The 20199-nt window shown below is 45.2% G+C and overlaps 1 long non-coding RNA gene across 1 annotated transcript in view; it reads right to left on the bottom strand.

Annotated features, from left to right (window-relative positions):
- Positions 1–18026, bottom strand: part of LOC138296119 (uncharacterized) — a 114774-nt gene extending 96748 nt beyond the window's left edge. Inside the window, exon 1 of the long non-coding RNA XR_011203767.1 lies at positions 17988–18026. This is a non-coding gene — a long non-coding RNA (uncharacterized lncRNA). The remainder of the gene's footprint in view (positions 1–17987) is intronic.
- Between the last annotated feature and the right edge of the window lie 2173 nt (positions 18027–20199).

Raw genomic sequence — 20199 nt, 5'->3', positions numbered from 1 at the left:
TCGTATATAGACTGTAGCATTTCTGAGTCTGTGTTCCTAGTACCGCTACAAAGGACCGAGCTACATACCGGTGCATCTGCCCTCTTAGCCTGCTCCGCCTTGGCCCGAGCCTCAGGAATATGCACCTCTGCCGTACTCATCAGATTGGTTCTTGAGTAGTCCCATTTAAGTGTCTTTCTGCTCTGGCCAGAGAGTTCCGCACTGTCTCTAATAGAAGCCCGCCCCTTACTTTCTCGTCATCGCTGTCGCACTGTGGAGTCTGCTAGTGACAAAAAACTCCCTGATTCGAAGGATATACTGGCTCCAGTTTCACTCGAACTTTGGTCACTGTTGGAGGAATCTGAATCCTCCGTGAAAGAATAACATTTATCACCTCCATCTTTAGGCCAGTCAGGCCCTTTCTTTTTTGTCCCAATTTCTTCAACTCCAGCCACAGATGTTCGGGCCGTAGGCCTTGGCTTCCCTGCATCACCCGTCAGCAGGCTAGTAACTTCCCCCTGGCTGGCTTGAAGGGGATTATCAGTTTCTTGCTCAACGAAGCCTGGTTGCATATTTTCCCCGAGGGGGTGTGTGTATTTCGTTATACTTTAATGGTGCCAGGTGATCCTTGTCGCACACAAGCAGCTCGGTCTCTGGGTTTTCGGAGCTTGCAGCCAGGTTAAGAGAGAGGCCTTCCCCTTGCTTGCGCCATCGACATGCATCCCCTCCCTGCTGTCCGCCACAAGTTCCCCGTTTAGTGTCATTTGGGTGTTGCCTTGATGGGGCGCGATATGCTCGGGTTTATTTTTTTGTGGGCCCTCTTTCCAAAAGCCCGTAATCGTGGTTTGTGCCTTATCTTCCACTAGGGAAGATGCTGGGGGAATGCTGCTCTTAGGATCCTTTACTGCCCCTGCTGACATTTTTCCGCTCAATCTCCCCAAGGCCGAGGCTGGGCGTCTGCTTCCGGGGATCATTTCCCCGTTAAGTTTCTTAGCTCGTGCCCCTCGGGCCGCCTCCGCTTTCTCGCCAAGGTTTCTGCTATTTTGTGGGGCCATAATTATGCTGAAGTTGCTGGGTGATACGCCACAAAATTCCCCAAATCTCATAGCCAAAATCCAGCACTCCATGTGAGCAGTCGAAAGGTATTTGTGAGATGAGCACTCACTAATTTCAAGAAGGCCCGGCCATACATGCCACTTTAACTTAGCATGGCTTGAATGCGCTCAAAGTATCCACCAACACCTTATTGTGCAAAGGAATATCGTATTTGGCGAAATACAGCACCTCACCTCACATCTCTTTGCTTCCTGTGTCCTTTTAAAAAGCCAGGCCAAGTTAGGACGCTGCAGATTAGAACTTAAGGGAGGGGGCCTGCTTCGTGTGTGGTAGATCCATTGTTTCCCGGTGTCTCTCTTAGCGTCTTTCCCAGCGTCTTTCACAGCGTGCCTCTATTGCTGCTGGCCAAAGATCTGCACCTCGTCCGGATGGAGCGGAATGCTCAGCCTAGCCTGCGCACGCAACTTCTCCGAACATTATCGTCGCTACGGGGGAATGGCGATACAATCTTGAAATGTGGAGCGGGGAGCGCCAGCCCCGGGCCTTCCACTATGCCAGGAAGGGAAGAAGCCCCCAAGGAAATTCAGATGCGCATGGAGGCCTCCACCGCGTCTATCCCCGGTTGCTGCTGCCGTGACCGCCGGTGTCTGTGGTGGGCGGGGCCTGACAGCCGTCTACATGAGCACCATCTTGCCTCTGCTCACAGCCAGGATCAGAGACCCCATTTCTAACAACCCTGTATCCGCAAATGCAGAACAGGAGAACTGCAATTCTGCTTCCTGCACCCAATTCTGGAATGATCTCCATCTACGCATCAGGGCTCCTCTTCGCTTCTTGAATTCTGCAAGGCACTGAAGACCTGTCTCTTCAACTAACTCTACAAGGGTGTCTCAATACACCCTCAGGCCCACACTTATACACCTGCTTCGGCGCGTGGATACCCTAAAAGGTGATAAGCCGCACTATATAAATCCACATATATTTTGTGATGTAAAAAGACAGGTCACTGTACATTTGTTGCATGTGGATTAGATCTAACAATTTGGAGAGGATTTTAAAGATAGCTGAAAAGGTGCTGGCAGTTTCTGGAATATGGGCTTCAAGATATCTTTTTTTCAGATGCATGTATGTAGTGTTTGTATCCCTCTGCCCGATGTTCCGCTTAAAGTTTATTTTTAGGCTGAGCATAGCAGCGCGCGAGCACTGCTTTTCCGAAGTGTTGATATCTATGTGGGCTTTTAACCACACCCACCTCACGTCCATCACTTTCACTCGATTGTGAGCTTGCCTTTCAAAAATCCGTTGTTATCATTGGTAAATGCTTAACTTTTGTCCCTCCTTGGGGCAGTTTTTGTTACTGCCTTGGGGGCCGACCATGTTACATGAATAATTGCATGCTTGCTGATATGTTTGACTGCAAGCAAACTTCTTTTTCCTTTTGTGTCTCTCCTTCATGCTCGTGCTCATAGCGGCCGTGGCGCTTTGCATCGGCTCACTTATGTGAACTGTTTTAGTTTTCAGTTTTTTTCCCTTTTGTGTGTTTCCTTCGCGCCGTGGTGGCCGTGGCACTTTGAATCGGCTTGCTTAGGTCAACTGTTTTACTTTTCATTTTTCCTTTTGTGTGTCTCATTCGTGCTCACGCTCATGGCAACCGTGGCACTTATGTCAACTGTTTTACTTTTCATTTTTCCTTTTCTGTGTCTTCTTCGCGCTCACGGCGGTGGTAGCGCTTTGAATCAGCTCATTCATTTAGTGCTTGCTGCCAGAACCTTGTCGTTGGTTTATCTAGTACTGGTAGAGAACCCTACAACCCATGATGGACAATTATAAACAGTGCAGAGTGTGTAGATGTGTAAAATTACGTGGCACCCTCTTTGGCGGTATTATTTCCGCCCATTTGAAACAGAAACAACATTTTTTTTTAAATCTCCAACTTATGTGGCCAATTTCTTAAGGACCAAATTTTGTGATCAAGTCTGAGTCACAGAATCAGACAAATCGACTGCCCCCTCCGTTGTTGACTGTTTTATCAACAATTTATTAAAGGATGTGAAATCTAAACTTTTTTTCCATGTCCAGTGTTAGCTGCCCTAGTTATTTAGAGCAACTGTACTAATAAATCACATTTACATATTTATTGCTACATTTATTGCAAACAATTTTTACTGCCTCGCTGATTATATGTAACAGTTGCTTCAAACAGGGAAAGCACTCCCATTAATCATAAGGACTCTCCGGGGGCTTTTACCATACTGTACAAATGTTACCCCTTGCATTCTGGTTTTGAGGAAATACCTGTGACAGATCGAACACTATACCAATGACGACGAGATATGCGTTTTAGTTTGTGTTGAAGTTTATTCTAAGGTTAAGGTGGAATAAAGAAAAATACTAAAGCTAGGTAATCAAGTGTCCGGGTTTTCTTTAGGGGTTGCGGTACAGTTCCTGCAGTGTCGATCTAGTTGATATAGTTGCAATGGTTCTTTTCCTGGGAGACGTCTGGCGGTTCCCTCAGGTGGAATCTCGGTACCGGAAAACACAAAAAAAAAGGACACAACACCCGGGTAAATATGGGGTTTTTACCAAACGGATTATTTCATACTTTCTCTGTATTCCTGTCTGGGTGTGGGTAGGAACGGTAAGGAGGGTGTCTGTGAGGAAAAAACTAAGGGTTGTAAGTGCTCTCACTCTCCTATGATAGATTTTGTGGTGTGCCCGAATGTGCTTGTTACCGTGCCCTTTTTATCCCCTCCCTTTACGCTGTGATATTCCCTCCCCCTCCCTTAGTCTACAGTGGACTTGGTTTTGGTCCACAAGGACCGTACCTTGGTAAGCCACGACCCTCCTGGGTCGTGGCTGGCGTTGTAGCGTTCCTCTGATGGGGTCTCTTCTCCTTCCGTCTCTTGCGGGGTCTCCTTCTCCTGGTCTCTCCTCTCCTTCTCCTGGGCTCTCCTCTCCTTCTCCTGGGCTCTCCTCTCCTGCTCCTGCTCCTTCTCCTGGTCTCTCCTCTCCTTCTCCTGGGCTCTCCTCTCCTTCTCCTGGGCTCTCCTCTCCTGCTCCTGCTCCTTCTGGGTCTCCTCAGGGCTCCTTTTCTCCACGTCCTCCTCCTGTCTCTCCTCCTCGGCGTTCCGCTCCTTCGTCTCCGCTCTCCTCCTCTCTCCCTCTCTGTCGGTGCCGTCCTCCCTTTTAAATTCGCCGCGCCGGGAAACCCATCCGGTTTCCCGGGCAACGGCCTGCCCCCTGCCTCGGTCGGAGCGCGTTGCCCCGACAACGGGGAGACGCGGACATGACGCATCGGCCTGCTCCGATGCGTCATGTCGAGCTGTGGCGGCGGTGTACGCCCGGCTACACACCCCTTCCCAAGAACGGTCCTGATCGAGGACCGAGGTAGAGTTCGGGTACCTGGAGAGGTAATCAGCCGGGATCTGTTGGGGACCAGGGATGTGACGGACCTGAAACGAAAAGGGTTGGAGTTCAAGGAACCACCTCAAGATCCGTGAATTCGTATCTTTATGAGCCGACAACCAAGTGAGGGGAGCATGATCCGTATAGAGGATAAAAGGGCGACCCAAAAGGTAATACTGTAAGGTGTCTACAGCCCATTTTATGGCCAAGCATTCTTTTTCAATCGTGGGGTAATGGCGTTCCCGAGGAAACAGTTTCCTGCTAATGTATACTATCGGATGATCCCTCCCCTCCCCATCGGGCTGGGTTAGTACCCCTCCTAGTCCGACATCTGAGGCGTCTGTATAGAGATGGAACGGTATCGAGAAATCGGGACATCGTAGGATGGGCTCTCTAGTCAGAAAGACTTTTAACTGTTCGAAACTAGTCTCCTGTTGATCCGAGAAAGGGGCTAATTGATTAGGACGAGATTTAGCCAGAAGATCTGTAAGGGGGGCGGCTAGGGTGGAATAATTGGGAATGAATCTTCGATAGTAGCCGACCAATCCTAGGAAGGAACGCAAATCTTTCTTTGTTGCAGGGTTAGGTGCATTGAGAATAGCCTCTACCTTTTTAGATTGTGGCTGGAGGTTCCCTTGACCGATTTTGTATCCTAAGTACAATATGTCAGGCTGGCCGATAACACATTTTTTTGGATTGGCAGTTAACCCTGCCTGTCTCAGAGTGTGGAATATCTGCTGCAAATGTAGTAGATGATCATTCCATGTTTCACTGAAAATAACTACGTCATCTAAATAAGCAGCCGAAAAATGTCGAAAGGGTTTTAGGAGGCTATCCATTAGCCGTTGAAATGTGGCTGGGGCTCCATGTAGTCCGAATGGCAACACTGTGAAGTGATACAAGCCTGACTGCGTGGCAAAGGCTGTTTTCTCTTTATCTTCTGGGGCTAGTGGAATCTGCCAATATCCTTTAGTTAAATCTAGGGTGGACATGTATTTTGCTTTTCCTAGTTTTTCTAATACATCATCCACCCTGGGAATCGGATAAGTATCGAACATGGAATGTTCGTTGAGTTTCCTGAAATCGATGCAGAACCTGATAGTACCATCAGGTTTTGGTACCAGGACAACTGGGGAGCACCAGGGACTAGTAGAAGGCTCTATTACTCCTAACTCTAGCATCTTTTGGACCTCATCCTCCATAATCTGTTTCCTGGCCTCTGGTATACGGTATGGTCGTAACCGGACAATTGTACCTGGGGCAGTCCGTATTTCATGGGTGATCAAAGAGGTTTTGCCTGGCACTATGGAGAAAATCGATCTGAAGTGTTCTAGTAGGCTGAATACCTGTTCCCTCTCTAATTTTGTTAACGAGGAGTTCACTGTGGGTAGATTCTCCCCAATAGTGGTCTCGGTCGGGCAAAATTCAATTTGAACTCTCCCATTGGGACATAGGAACCGGCCCACGGCTTCGGTCGAGTTAGAGCCCTCGGGTTCTTCCCATTTTTTTAATAGATTTATGTGATAAATCTGGGTTTTCTGCGGAGTGGTCGAGATTTCAATTAGGTAAGTGACTGGGGTAACGGCTCGTAATACTTTATGTGGACCCTGCCATTTTGCCACCAATTTGCGTTCAGACGTGGGGCGCATTATAAGTACCTGATCTCCTGGCAGTAGAACTCTTAATTTACTCCCTCGATCGTAATATTGTTTTTGGTTCTGTTGGGCCTGTTCCATATTTACTCGAACTGTATCCCATAACCCTTGTAACTGAGATCGTAAGTCGTGGGCATATTCTAACAAGGGTTTCCCCCCTTCCTCCGCCTCTTCTTCCCAAGTTTCTATAGCCATGTCTAGTAGGGAACGGGGCTGTCTCCCGAACACGAGTTCGAAAGGACTGTGTCCCGTAGACGCCTGTTCATGGGAACGTATGGCATACAATACCAAGGGCAATTTTTGATCCCAGTTTTTTCCTGACTCCTCTACTACTTTTCTCAGCAGAGTTTTTATGGTACGGTTGTACCGTTCTACCAGGCCATCGGTCTGTGGATGGTACACTGAGGTGCGAATTTGGGAAATGCCTAACGTTTTGCACACTTGTTTCATGAGGGTAGACATGAAAGGGGTTCCCTGATCAGTGAGTATTTCATGAGGAAATCCTACTCGAGAAAATACATTAATCATTGCTTGGGCTACTGTTTTGGTTGTCATACTTTTTAATGGAATGGCCTCTGGATATCGGGTGGCATAATCTACCATGACTAGGATATAGGTGTGTCCTTTCGTGGAAGGTACTATGGGACCTATCAAGTCCATCCCCATTCTACTAAATGGAACGTCTATTATGGGTAATGGTATAAGAGGTGCTTTTCTAGGTCTACCGGGTTCGGTAAGTTGGCACCTGGAACATTGAGAGCAAAATTTTCGGATGTGGGCAAAAAACCCCCGGCCAATAAAACCGCCGGAGGAGATACTCTTCTGTTTTTTCCCTCCCGAAATGACCTCCTCCGGGTTGACAGTGGGCTAGGGTTAAAACATGTTCTCTATAGTGCTCGGGGACTAACAACTGTTGCTTACGGTCCCCGGAGCGAGTAGTGGTTATGCGGTATAAGAGGTTTTTTTTAATTAAGAAGTAGGGACCCACCTCTTCGGTTTCTTCTGCTTTGGCTGACTTCCAAGCGTGAGCGAGAGAAGGATCTTCTCTTTGTCTTTGGGGAAACCCGACAGGTACTTCATGTGTCTCGGCAATCAGACCTGAGGGGGTGCTATGTGCCTCGTTCTCTCGGTGGGTTGCTTTTCCAACACGTTTCTCTCTACGTGATAGTTTCCTTCGGTTAGGGGGGGGCTCTATGTCGCTGTCCGAGAAGGGGGCACCCTTCCACCAATCCTGGGTCAGGATTGGTTGTCGAACGTGATCCAGGATCTCCTGAAAATGTTCATAATCTGTCCCAATAATACATTCCTCTATCAGGTCGGAGATTATACCCATCGGAAGGCTATCCCTGTAGTTCCTCCACTCTACGGTCAGGGCCTGTAAGGGGTATCTCTCCTTATCCCCATGAATGCAGCAAATAGTTACCCAATGATCGACTTCCTGGTCTGCTAGGGTTAGGAGATCCCTCCTTATCACGGATTGACTGCATCCGGAATCTATAAGGGCGTAAACCATACGACCATTGACATTTAAGGAATGTTTAAACTTGGGGTTGCCCTGGCCTGTACACAGCACCCGTCGTCGGGTAACTCCAACCTCCATGGGTTCACTAGTGTCTTGTTTCCGGGGACACATACGGGCAATGTGTCCCCATTCCCCACAGTTATAACACTGGGGACCCGGTACTGGTGGATGCTCGTAGGTTCTGCGAGGGACGGTTTCTTCGGGAAGGACTCTGGGAGTGCTTTTGGGGTTGGGGAGGCCTGGCTTTATGATGGGGCGGGTTGGCATATTTCGTACATCCGCCGAACGGTGGTATGCACAGGCTAAGTCAATTGCTGTCTCCGTATTCACTTTGGGATGTTGACGGATCCAGTGTTTTGTGGCCGTAGGCAAGGCATCTAAATATTGTTCGAGAACAATGGTTTGGATTACGTCTTCCCGGCTATTCCCTGACGGACCCAACCATTTTAAAGCCAAATCGTTTACCCGATAGTAGAAGGTTCGGGGATCCTCATTCGGTCCCCACTTGATTTTCCTGAATTTGATCCTATAATATTCCGTGTCATGTCCCACCCGCTCTAATATACTGGTTTTTATTTCGGAATATGGGGTTGTTCCCCCGGGATTCGCAGCTTGGTAGGCGGCTTGTAGGATTCCTGTAAGTAATGGGGCGATATACTGGCCCCATCTATCTTCTGGCCATTGCGCGGTTGAGGCCACCCTTTCAAAATTAGTGAAAAAGGAATCGGGATCATCCCCTTCTTGATATTTTTGTAGGACGGAGCTTGGGACATTGGGATGTACCTTAGTGGTAGCGATTGTCTCGGTTAGCTTCTTCATGGCCGTCTCGTGGACTAGTTGATTATTGGCCAGTATGGTTGCCTGACTTTTCAAAGCCGACTGTAAGGCCTCACGGTCCTCCTTAGCCTCCCTCTGGTGGGCCTCCCACACCAATTGTAGGTGGCGTTGGCCTTCGGCCAACTGTTTTATCATGTCTTCCAGCGAGGGGTTGTCACTCATTGTGTATACCGTTCGATTGTCGAGGAGGATCCAGAGTCTGATCCCACTTCTGACACCACTGTGACAGATCGAACACTATACCAATGACGACGAGATATGCGTTTTAGTTTGTGTTGAAGTTTATTCTAAGGTTAAGGTGGAATAAAGAAAAATACTAAAGCTAGGTAATCAAGTGTCCGGGTTTTCTTTAGGGGTTGCGGTACAGTTCCTGCAGTGTCGATCTAGTTGATATAGTTGCAATGGTTCTTTTCCTGGGAGACGTCTGGCGGTTCCCTCAGGTGGAATCTCGGTACCGGAAAACACAAAAAAAAAGGACACAACACCCGGGTAAATATGGGGTTTTTACCAAACGGATTATTTCATACTTTCTCTGTATTCCTGTCTGGGTGTGGGTAGGAACGGTAAGGAGGGTGTCTGTGAGGAAAAAACTAAGGGTTGTAAGTGCTCTCACTCTCCAATGATAGATTTTGTGGTGTGCCCGAATGTGCTTGTTACCGTGCCCTTTTTATCCCCTCCCTTTACGCTGTGATATTCCCTCCCCCTCCCTTAGTCTACAGTGGACTTGGTTTTGGTCCACAAGGACCGTACCTTGGTAAGCCACGACCCTCCTGGGTCGTGGCTGGCGTTGTAGCGTTCCTCTGATGGGGTCTCTTCTCCTTCCGTCTCTTGCGGGGTCTCCTTCTCCTGGTCTCTCCTCTCCTTCTCCTGGGCTCTCCTCTCCTTCTCCTGGGCTCTCCTCTCCTGCTCCTGCTCCTTCTCCTGGTCTCTCCTCTCCTTCTCCTGGGCTCTCCTCTCCTTCTCCTGGGCTCTCCTCTCCTGCTCCTTCTGGGTCTCCTCAGGGCTCCTTTTCTCCACGTCCTCCTCCTGTCCCTCCTCCTCGGCGTTCCGCTCCTTCGTCTCCGCTCTCCTCCTCTCTCCCTCTCTGTCGGTGCCGTCCTCCCTTTTAAATTCGCCGCGCCGGGAAACCCATCCGGTTTCCCGGGCAACGGCCTGCCCCCTGCCTCGGTCGGAGCGCGTTGCCCCGACAACGGGGAGACGCGGACATGACGCATCGGCCTGCTCCGATGCGTCATGTCGAGCTGTGGCGGCGGTGTACGCCCGGCTACAATACCTTTTGTTAAAACAAGTACACATGAAAAAAAAAAATACTCTGGCATAAACCATGCATGCAGAAGTGCAATGTGTAATATGCTACTTATCACCATTGCTGTCGGAAGGACATCATGAATCTCTCAAAGCGTTACCTCCTGGTTGTTATGTCACATCCATCAGTGATACTTAATAGCATATTACATTCCAAATATATATATATATCTATCTATATATATATATATATATATATATATATATATATATAGATAGATATAGATATATATATATATATATAATGTCACTTACCCAGTGTACATCTGTTCGTGGCATGTGTAGCTGCAGATTCAAATGCTATGCATACGTCTGCCATCTAGTGTTGGGCTCGGAGTGTTACAAGTTGTTTTTCTTTGAAGAAGTGTTTTCGAGTCACGGGTGACTCCTCCTCTTCGGCTCCATTGCGCATGGGCATCGACTCCATGTTAGATTGTTTTCCCGCAGAGGTTAAGGTAGGAGTGATAGAGTATAAAGAAAAGAGATGTCCATGCTAATGGAATATATATCACACACACACACGTACAAGTATTTGTTTAACTTAGACGGCTACAGGCTCCAGGGGAGGTGGGAGGGTGCATGTGAATCTGCAGCGGAACATGCCACGAACAGATGTACACTGGATAAGTGACATTTTCCGTTTGATGGCATGTGTAGCTGCAGATACACATGCTATGCATAGACTAGAAAGCAGTTATTCCTCCCATAAAAGCGGTGGTAAGCCTGTAGGAGTTGAAGTTGTTTGAAATAATGTTCTTAGTACACCCTGACCTACTGTGGCTTGCTGTGCTGCTAAAACATCTACACAATAATGTTTAGTAAATGTATGTGGTGCTGACGAAGTAGCTGCTTTACATATTTCAGCCATTGGTATATTTCCTAAGAAGGCCATTGTAGCACCTTTCTTCCTTGTGGAATGTGCCTTAGGAGCAACTAAGAGTTGCTTTTTAGCTTTAAGGTAACATGTTTGGATGCATTTTAATATCCATCTTGTTAAACCTTGTTTTGAAATGGGGTTACCAGTATGGGGTTTTTAAAAAGCTACAAATAGCAGTTTAGTTTTCCTGAATGGTTTTGTTCTATCTATGTAGTACATTAGAGCTCTTTTAATGTTTAATGTATGTAAAGCTCTTTCTGCTACAGAATCTGGCTTTGGGTAGAAGACTGGTAGTTCCACTGTTTGTCTGAACTTTAGGGTTAGTTCGTAGTATGACTTTATGTTTGTATGAACGGTTCTTCAATAGTGAAAGCTTGAATTTCATTAACTCTTCGCAATGATGTAATTGTAACTAGGAAGGCAACCTTCCATGTTGAGAATTGCATTTGACATGAGTGCATAGGTTCAAATGGTGGGCCCATAAGTCGTGTAAGCACTATGTTTAAATTCACGAAGGAACTAAAGGTGTTCTGGGTGGGATGATGCGTTTTAAACCTTCCATGAAGGCTTTAATAACAGAACTCTATATTAAATAAGGAGCTGTGCTGTTTATTTTGCAAATATGCGGAAATTGCAGTGAGATGTTTTTTTATAGAAGATAATGCTAAATTTGATTTTTGTAAATGAAGTAAACAGCATACAATATCTTGTTTTGATGCTGAAAGAGGGGCAATTTTAGATTGACAGTAATATACAAATCGTTTCCATTTGTTGGCATAGCACTGTCTGGTAGTGGGTTTTCTTGCTTGCTTAATTACTTCCAGACATTCAGTTGGTAGTTGTAAATACCCAAATTCTATGACCTCAGGAGCCAAATCGCTAGATTGAGTGTGTTGGGATGTGGGTGCCTGATCTGCCCTTTGTTTTGTGTCAACAGATCTGGTCTGTTTGGGAGTTTGGAGTGTGGTACTACTGACAGGTCTAGTAGTGTTGTGTTCCACGGCTGACGTGCCCATGTTGGCGCTATGAGTATCAGATTGAGCGTGTTTTGAGGCAATTTGTTGACTAGAAATGAAATGAGTGGGAGAGGGGAAAAAGCGTCAGCAAATATCCCTGACTAATTGATCCATAGAGCATTGCCCTTGGATGGGGGATGTGGGTATCTGGATGCGAAGTTTTGGCATTTTGCGTTTTTGCTGGTGGCAAACAGATCTATGTCTGGTGTTCCCCATTGTTGAAAGTATTTTTGAAGTACTTGAGGGTGATTTTCCCACTTGTGTGTCTGTTGATGATTTCTGCTGAGAACATCCGCTAATTGATTGTGTATCCCTGGAATGTATTGTGCTACCAGGTGAATTTGGTTGTGTAGTGCCCATTTCCAAATTTTCTGAGTTAGGAGGGAGAGTTGGGACAGATGTGTCCCTCCTTGTTTGTTTAGGTAATACATGGTGGTCATGTCTGTTTTGATCAGGACATTTTTGTGAATAAGGAGAGGCTGAAAAGCTTTGAGTGCTAGGAAGACAGCTAACAGCTCTAAGTGATTTATGTGCAGCTGTTTGTCTTGGCCATCCCATTGTCCTTCAATGTTGTGATTGTTGAGGTGAGCTCCCCAGCCAATCATTGATGCATCTGTTGTAAGTATGGTCTGAGGCACAGGGTCTTGAAATGGACACCCTTTGTTTAGATTTGTGGAATTCCACCACTGAAGGGACATGTATGTTTGGCGGTCTATCAACACTAGATCTTGAAGTTGACCTTGTGCTTGTGACCATTGTTGTGCAAGGCACTGTTGCAAGGGCTGCATGTTTAGTCTTGCATGTGGAACAACTGCAATACATGATGCCATCATACCTAATACTTTCATGACCAATTTGACAAGTGTACTGTTCACCTGTCTGTATTTGTGGCAATATATTGTGAAATGCTTGTATTCTTTGCGTATTTGGACTTGCAAGCGCTTTTTGAGTATTTAGTATTGCCCCTAAATACTGTTGTATTTGCGCAGGCTGTAGTTGTGACTTTAGGTAGTTTATTAAGAACCCTGGCGTGTGTAGGGTTTGTATTACATAATGCGCATGGTTTTGACACTGCGTATGACTGTTTGATTTTATTAGCCAATCGTCTAGATGTGGAAAGATATGAATGTGTTGTCTTCTTAGGTAGGCTGTGACTACCGCCAGGCACTTTGTGAATACCCTTGGAGCTGTTATTCCAAAGGGTAACACTTTGAACTGATAATGCTTTCCTTGAATGACAAAACTGAGATATTTTTTGTGCGCAGAATGGATGGGTATGTGAAAATATGCATCTTTGAGGTCTAATGTTGCCATGAAATCGTGTTCCTGAAGTAGTAGGATAACATCCTGTAGTGTTACCATATGAAAGTGATAGGATGTAAAGATTGAGGGTTCTGGGATCCAATATTGGCCTTAAGGTTCCATCCTTTTTGGGAATGAGGAAATACAGTGAGTAAACTCCCGTCCCTACTTGATTTTGTGGCACAGCTTCTATTGCTTGTTTGAGTAATAGAGATTTGACTTCTTCCTGTAACAGAGTGATGTGGTCTGTAGATAGCCTATGTGATTTTGGTGGAATGTTTAGTGGAGTTGTATCAATTCTAGGCAATAGCCATTGCGGATACTTGATAGTACCCAGTTGTCTGTGGTAATGTTTAGCCAATTGTTGTGGAACTTTTGCAGTCTTACCCCCACAGGGGAGGTGTGGATTGGAAAGGAATGGCACAAGTCACTGTTTACTTTGTTGTGAGTCTTGTTTTGGTGTTTGATAGTTTCCCCTGCCTCTGGGGTACTGGCCTCTATAAGTGCTTTTGAAACCACCTTGTTGGTATTGAGGTTGGTAGGCCGGCGTTGGCTGTGATGTGGATGCCTCAGCAGTATGGGCTCTAAATCCACCTCTAAACTGGGGTTTACGAAAGGATCCCCTGTATTGTGTGGTGTATAGTGCACCCATGGCTTTTGCGGTGTCTGAATCCTTCTGCATTTTTTCTATAGCAGTGCCGATCTCTGGGCCGAAAAGCTGTTTTTGGTTGAATGGCATATTCAACACTGCCTGTTGGATTTCAGGTTTGAATCCTAAGCCATGCATGTCTCCTTATGGTTACAGCAGTGTTGATGGTTCTGGCTGTTGTATCTGTAGAGTCTAGGGCCGACCTAATTTGATTATTAGTGATGGCTTGCCCTTCCTCCACTATTTGTTGTGCCTTTTTTTGCTGTTCTTTGGTGAGATGCTGGATTATATCTTTCATCTTGACCCAGTGGGCCCGGTCATATCTAGCCAACAACGCCTGTGAGTTGGCTATTCTCCACTGGTTGGCTGCCTGAGAGTCCACCCTCGTCCCTGCAGCATCAAACTTCCTACTCTCTTTGTCTGGTGGGGGTGCATCACCTGACGACTGTGAGTTCGCCCTCTTCCTGGCAGCGCTTACCACTACTGAGTCTGGAGGTAGTTGTTGGGTAATATAGACAGGATCGGAAGGAGGTGGCTTATATTTCTTCTCCACTCTAGGAGTAATTATTCTTGCCTTTACCGGATCTCTAAATATCTGATCAGCATGTTTTTAGCATGCCGGTGAGCATAGGAAGCGACTGATATGTTGCATGCGTGGAGGAGAGTGTATTAAATAAGAAATCATCCTCTAATGGCTCAGTATGAATGGTGACATTATATGTTGCCGCCCTAGCTATCAATTCAGTGTAGCCTGTACTATCCTCTGGTGTTAAAGGCTTAGAGGGATAGCAATCTGGGTTATTGTCTGGAATGGGGTTTGGATCATAAAGATCCCATGGGTCCACATTGTCCTGCTGAAAATCAAATGAGTGCGATGGTGACTGCATAGGTGTAGGACTGGTAAGAGAAGAGATATGTAGATGTGGAGAGTGAGGAGGAGACTGAGGAGGAGAAAATTGAGGAGGTGGAGGTCTCACTTTAGCTGGAGGCTGTGTAGTGTCCAATTCCTCTTGAAAGGCTAATTTCCTCTTTGGTTTTGGAGGAGGTGCGGTTAAAATTCTGCCAGTTTCTTTATGGATATGAATGCTGGCTTGCCTTTCATTCATTGCTTCCATGATTGGTTCCATTTGTGAGTCCTCCTCAGTAGTTTTTTGGCTTTCTCTAAGTGCTTTTGAAAGTCCATGCTCCTCAGTATAACTAGGCTTTTTCGGCTCGAAAGCCGGCTTTTTCGGTATTGAAAAAGATGGGGTTCAAGATGGTCTCGGCTCCGAAAATGATTTTCGAGATTTCGACTCAAAAGAGCGGTGTTTGCTCGGTTCGGAGACGGAGCTTCGGCTTCAGTCCGATGGCTTCGGAGGGGTGGCCTTCTTCGGTGCCGAGCTGGTGGGTTGGTCACCGAGCGTTTTCTTTCGGGTCGACCCATGGCCTTCCAGCAGTGGCATCCCCAAGGCCTTATGTTTGGGCTTAGATGACACAGGGGCAGGCGTACTCACATGCTGTCCTGCCATGACCGGTCTGTCCTCCTCAGAAATCTGGTCGGAGTCGGATCCTCGAACAGAGACTGCGGTCTGCATGATTTCTTCCTCTTCGATGTCGAGATGCTCGGTGCTTTTTGATGCCATCTCGAGTCTCCGTGCTCTCCTGTCCCGGAGTGTCTTCTTTGACCGGAAGGATCTGCAGGCCTCGCAATTTTCTTCCCAATGGTCGGGTGAAATGCAGAGATTACAGCTGAGGTGTTGGTCCGTATAAGGGAATTTGGCGTGGCACCGAGGACAGAATCGGAATGGAGTCCGATCCATGAGGCATCCACGCGGTCAGCCCGACCAGGCTCGAGTTGGGCACACGCGAGCCCCGAAGGGCGTGTAAAGATGTTTGTTTTGACGGTATGGAAGTGTCAATCAAAGGTGTAACACGATCGAAACAATACTGACGAGAAATGAAGAGTTTTCAAGATTTTCCGAATCGAACTATCGGAGCGAAAGGAAACACGTCCAAACCCTTTGGCGGAAAGAAAACAATCTAACATGGAGTCAATGCCCATGCGCAATGGAGCCGAAGAGGAGGAGTCACTCGATCCTGTGACTCGAAAACACTTCTTCAAAGGAAAACAACTTGTAACACTCCGAGCCCAACACTAGATGGCAGACGTACGCATAGCATGTGTATCTGCAGCTACACATGCCATCGAACATATTTTTATAGACATATGAATGTATATATTTATATTTACCATTAGGTGGGAACTGAGGGTCAGGAAGTGCCCATACTTTTTTTTTTATTGTGAGAAAACCATTTCCCTACTTTTTGTGAAAAGACAACAGTCCTGGGGTGGTTAATTCCGAGAGTTGAAATGTTTTGGGGGCATCCAGCTAAACAGGCCTTCTTGCCAGGGTGCCTACTTGCCTGAAAGAAAGAAATGTAAATGTGCTCAACTGACCAATCTGCTAATAGAAAGGATGCCTGGAAGCTGGTATTGGCTTTAGTTGATGAAATAACTTGAAGCTTCGTGATAACACTGATTTACACTTTATAAGTGGCACTGCAAGAGAGTTACCTGCTGAGCTGTCAAGTTTGTGCATTTTAAAGGAGTTATAAAAAGATCTGCACAACGTACATTTGGGGTATTTATAAAATCTATGTTTTAGAAGCACATTTTTATTTTAAAATGTGTGCACATTTTGCGGCACCCTTATACTGTGTGTAAAGCAAGTTTCAAATAATATTCACAGTGGGTTCTGTCAGAGTGGGACCTCATAGCACTAAACACACACAAGTCACTATTCTCCACTCCACCAAGCAGGATTACATTCTGTGGCTCTCTAGTTACACAAATAGACCCCTGCAGTGTATTAAACAATAGATGTTTCATAATGTACAATAGTGCATTTCTCAATGATTAACTTAACTTGGAATTATGTGGCAGAAAGGACCAAAAATGCGGCAAGGTTGATCAATTAATGTGGCAAAAGTAGTCCAGTTATAAGTTTACAAAGCCAATAGCTTCAACTCAAGTACATGCGAGACCTATTGCATTGCAAATGCCTGTTTTATCAAAGTTTTGAAAGCTGGAACTCTCATTTTAGCACAACATTTTTCAATAACAATTGGTATTACAGGGTCTTTCAATGTGGGTGATGGCTTTATCAGTGTTTTATATCTTGTGTGAAATTTGCCACACTGTTAACAATCTGGGAAACTTCCTTTTCTAACTCCTTCAGGATGCCAGCAGGGAAACAATGATAAGCCAACTGAATGGTAGCAAATACAGTGATGAGACAGTACGAATGAACAGAATTAAGGTTATGGTACATGAAAAGCTTGGCGGTGGCCACCATGAAAGTGCGGTATGTGCTTGGTTGGCAAAACTGATGAGATTATAATCAGATCAGATCAGAGGAGCGACTGATAGTAATTTAGAGACTACTGGTCTGATAAATTAGGGGGATAAGATCGGTATTAGGGTTTTGGAAGGGAGCAAGGACACAACATACTACGGCACACACTGAAAACTTAAGGCTGGTGATGCACTTGAGGAGTTAGTCAAAAGAACTCTAGCTTGCTTCCTAAAGATCATCAATGTAGGTTGTGTCATAACAGTTACTCATAAAACATGAACTTAGATGATAAGCAATGGGGTGTTTTGCCAAATTCATTTTAGAACTGCGCACAAGCAGAGAAATGTGCAAGGTGGCGTCTGATACGAGGCTCCTTGGTAATGGCATGGCTTTGTGCATAACAGTATATCAATGGCATTCCACATGCCATCATTGGGTCAGTTTTTTGTAAAGATTTTGTAGTTGGTCACTAGTTGATCTCGGATGGATAAGACTCAATGTATCTGTGAACCATAAGTGGGAGGAATATATGTTTTTGAAATAAAGTCACAGAGGTTATTACATTTTTGGTTGGCCTACACTGACAAAGAATGTTTGGAGAAAACGCACTGTTTTCAATAATTTGGCCCGGTGTGGAGCACTGTAAGTAGCAAAAAACTGTTTAATATTAAAACTGCATATTTTATTGAAGTTGTGGTATCTTTTGTATATACTAAAAGATGATGGAGAAAATCACACTTTCAGGATCTATTAGTGTTTTTTCTAAAATATTAATTGATGTAGTTGAGTCAATAACATACTGCACATGCTCCACAGCTACTTCAATGCTGTTGATTGCTCAGCATTAACTAGTCTTGCATCAAACCTGAAAGAAATTGGTTCTACATCATCTAAGGCAGTAAACCTTTATATAGTAACTGCAAAATCATTTAACTCTCCCTAACTGAATTACACAGCTCTTTCTTTTATTACATATTCACTAAAATGTTCAAGGGCCTGAGGCCTATAAAAAATCAAAAACAAGATGTACAAACAAAATGTGACGTTACCTTTTCCTTATAAAATGCTAAACAGCGTCTTCTGTGACTTTCTTGAAAATCTGAAACCTAAATATAAACAGTTATCTAAAGAAAACATTTATTTGCATTTTTTTGCTCAAAGAACAAGACAGGAGTCACACGTTTTCACGATTCCACTGCAATGAGTATGCTAAAACAATGATTTAGGTTGTTTTAATAATTAATTGAGGTTCCCGTTTTAACTTGGGTTATGCCATCCGTGTTTGTTATGTCTTTTTCATTTAGCTCTGTGCTCAAATATTTCAAAATTGCTTTTCTGGATAGCACTCACTATGTGCCCATATCTGCCTGGCCCCCAGGTATGCTTCATCAGTTACCTATTGAGCTAAACGCTCCGATGTGTACAGGGGTGGACTTTTATTGTGGACATGCAGCACAGAACAATACATTGCCCCCCGATTATGAAACACAATCTCTTGACCCAGAGCAGGTGCGGGCGCTCCTGAGCTGGCAAAGCTTTGCAGTTACATGACAAAGTTGCCTAGACCACAGTGCTACCTTTCAAGAGGGCACAGTTAGTGTGCCTCCTGCAACACTGTTTGTTCATGTGCTTGAGTCAGTAATACAGGGGCAGTAAAGGGCCAGAGCTGTTCCCTCATCTGCACAAGCCTACTCCCGATAAAGACGGTGATGGTGTACAATGGGCAATCAGTATTACAAAAGGGGTCACACACAAGCATCAGCGTTTTCTTCTTTAAATAAAAATTGGAAGAGTCAATTGGTTTCTTTTTGCCAATGCTATCTGACCCCACGGGAAACTTTAAATGGGGCCCGCGGAAAGGGGGCCGCACTGGCAGAAACATGACCATCAGGACTTCGGCCGGTCGGCCTTTTACGTCCACCAAAGTCATAATCGACACCTAAGTGTTCAAATATTGAAACACAGTAGGAAAAAACAGGCATTTGTGATAAGTTTCATTTGTACCTTCTCATGATGATGGCCAATTAATAAAAGCTATAGACCATTACATCTGCTACACCCTTTTGGTTATGGGGATGTTTAGGGTTGGTGGGATTTCCAAGAACTCGAGATACCCGAAGCCAATAACTGAGCTATACCTTACAGTGGTTTTTCATTTTGTACCGGGTATAAAGCAATTCATGTTAAAATATAAATGAAAAAAATAGTTATCAAGGAAATCCTCTGTATTTCTGAAATGGGCACAAGATATGAAGTTTAGACACAGGGAAACCGCTTGCTCATCTCTGATTTGGTGAGTACCCATAGTAGTGTGTGAATTAGAGGGAACTTCTCAAAATGACTTCTTTCTTAAATAATGTCTTACATTTGGAAGGAGCAAATGGAGAGAAATGCAATTGGTATAAACACTTGTTCTACTATTCTGTGTTTCCTTTAGTTTCCCAATAAAATTGGTACCTCACTTGTGTGGGTACACCACAACAGGATATGGCACAAAATACAACATGGACACATTCCATTTTTACACTGAAAACTGACTTTTTTTGTAAAATGGGTAGCTGTGTTTTTTGGGCTCTAGCTCAGCCGACACTAGAGAAACCTATCAAACCTGTACATTTTTGAAAACTAGACACCTAGGGGAATCCAGGATGTGGTTACTTGTGTGGCTTGTAACAGGTTGCTTACCCAGAATCTCCTTGCAAACCTCAAACTTTGACTAAAAAAATACATTTCCCTCACATTTCTGTGATGGAAAGTTCTAAATCTGCTGGGAACAACACACTTCCTCCCACCCAACATTTCCCTACGTCTTCTGATAAAACGGTACCTCAGTTGTGTGGGTAGGTCTAGTGGCAGCAACATGAAACGGCCCAAAACGCAACATGCATACATCAAATTTTTCCACTCAAAACTGACAGGTTTCAAAGTGGGTAGCTGTATTTTTTGGGCCCTAGCTCAGCCAGCACCTAGGGAAACCTAGCAAATCTGTACATTTTTGAAAAGTAAACACCTAAGGTAATCCACAATGAAGTGACTTGCAGAGATTCCATGAAGGTTTTTTTTTTTTACCCAGAAAGCCCTGCAAACCTCAAACTTTGCCTGAAATGACTCTTGCATTGGGACTCCTATTGACATTGACTGGATACGTTTCTGTCTCTGGAACTAGGCCCAACCACACAAGTGGAGTGGCATTATTACCGGTAGAAGTTGGGCAATACTGAGTGGTAGGAATTTTGTGGGCTTCTGTGGATTCTAGAAGTT

This window comes from Pleurodeles waltl, chromosome 1_2 (assembly GCF_031143425.1).
Source record: "Pleurodeles waltl isolate 20211129_DDA chromosome 1_2, aPleWal1.hap1.20221129, whole genome shotgun sequence".
NCBI classification, from domain to species: Eukaryota; Metazoa; Chordata; class Amphibia; order Caudata; family Salamandridae; genus Pleurodeles; species Pleurodeles waltl.
This window is presented reverse-complemented; position numbering and strand designations above follow the sequence as displayed.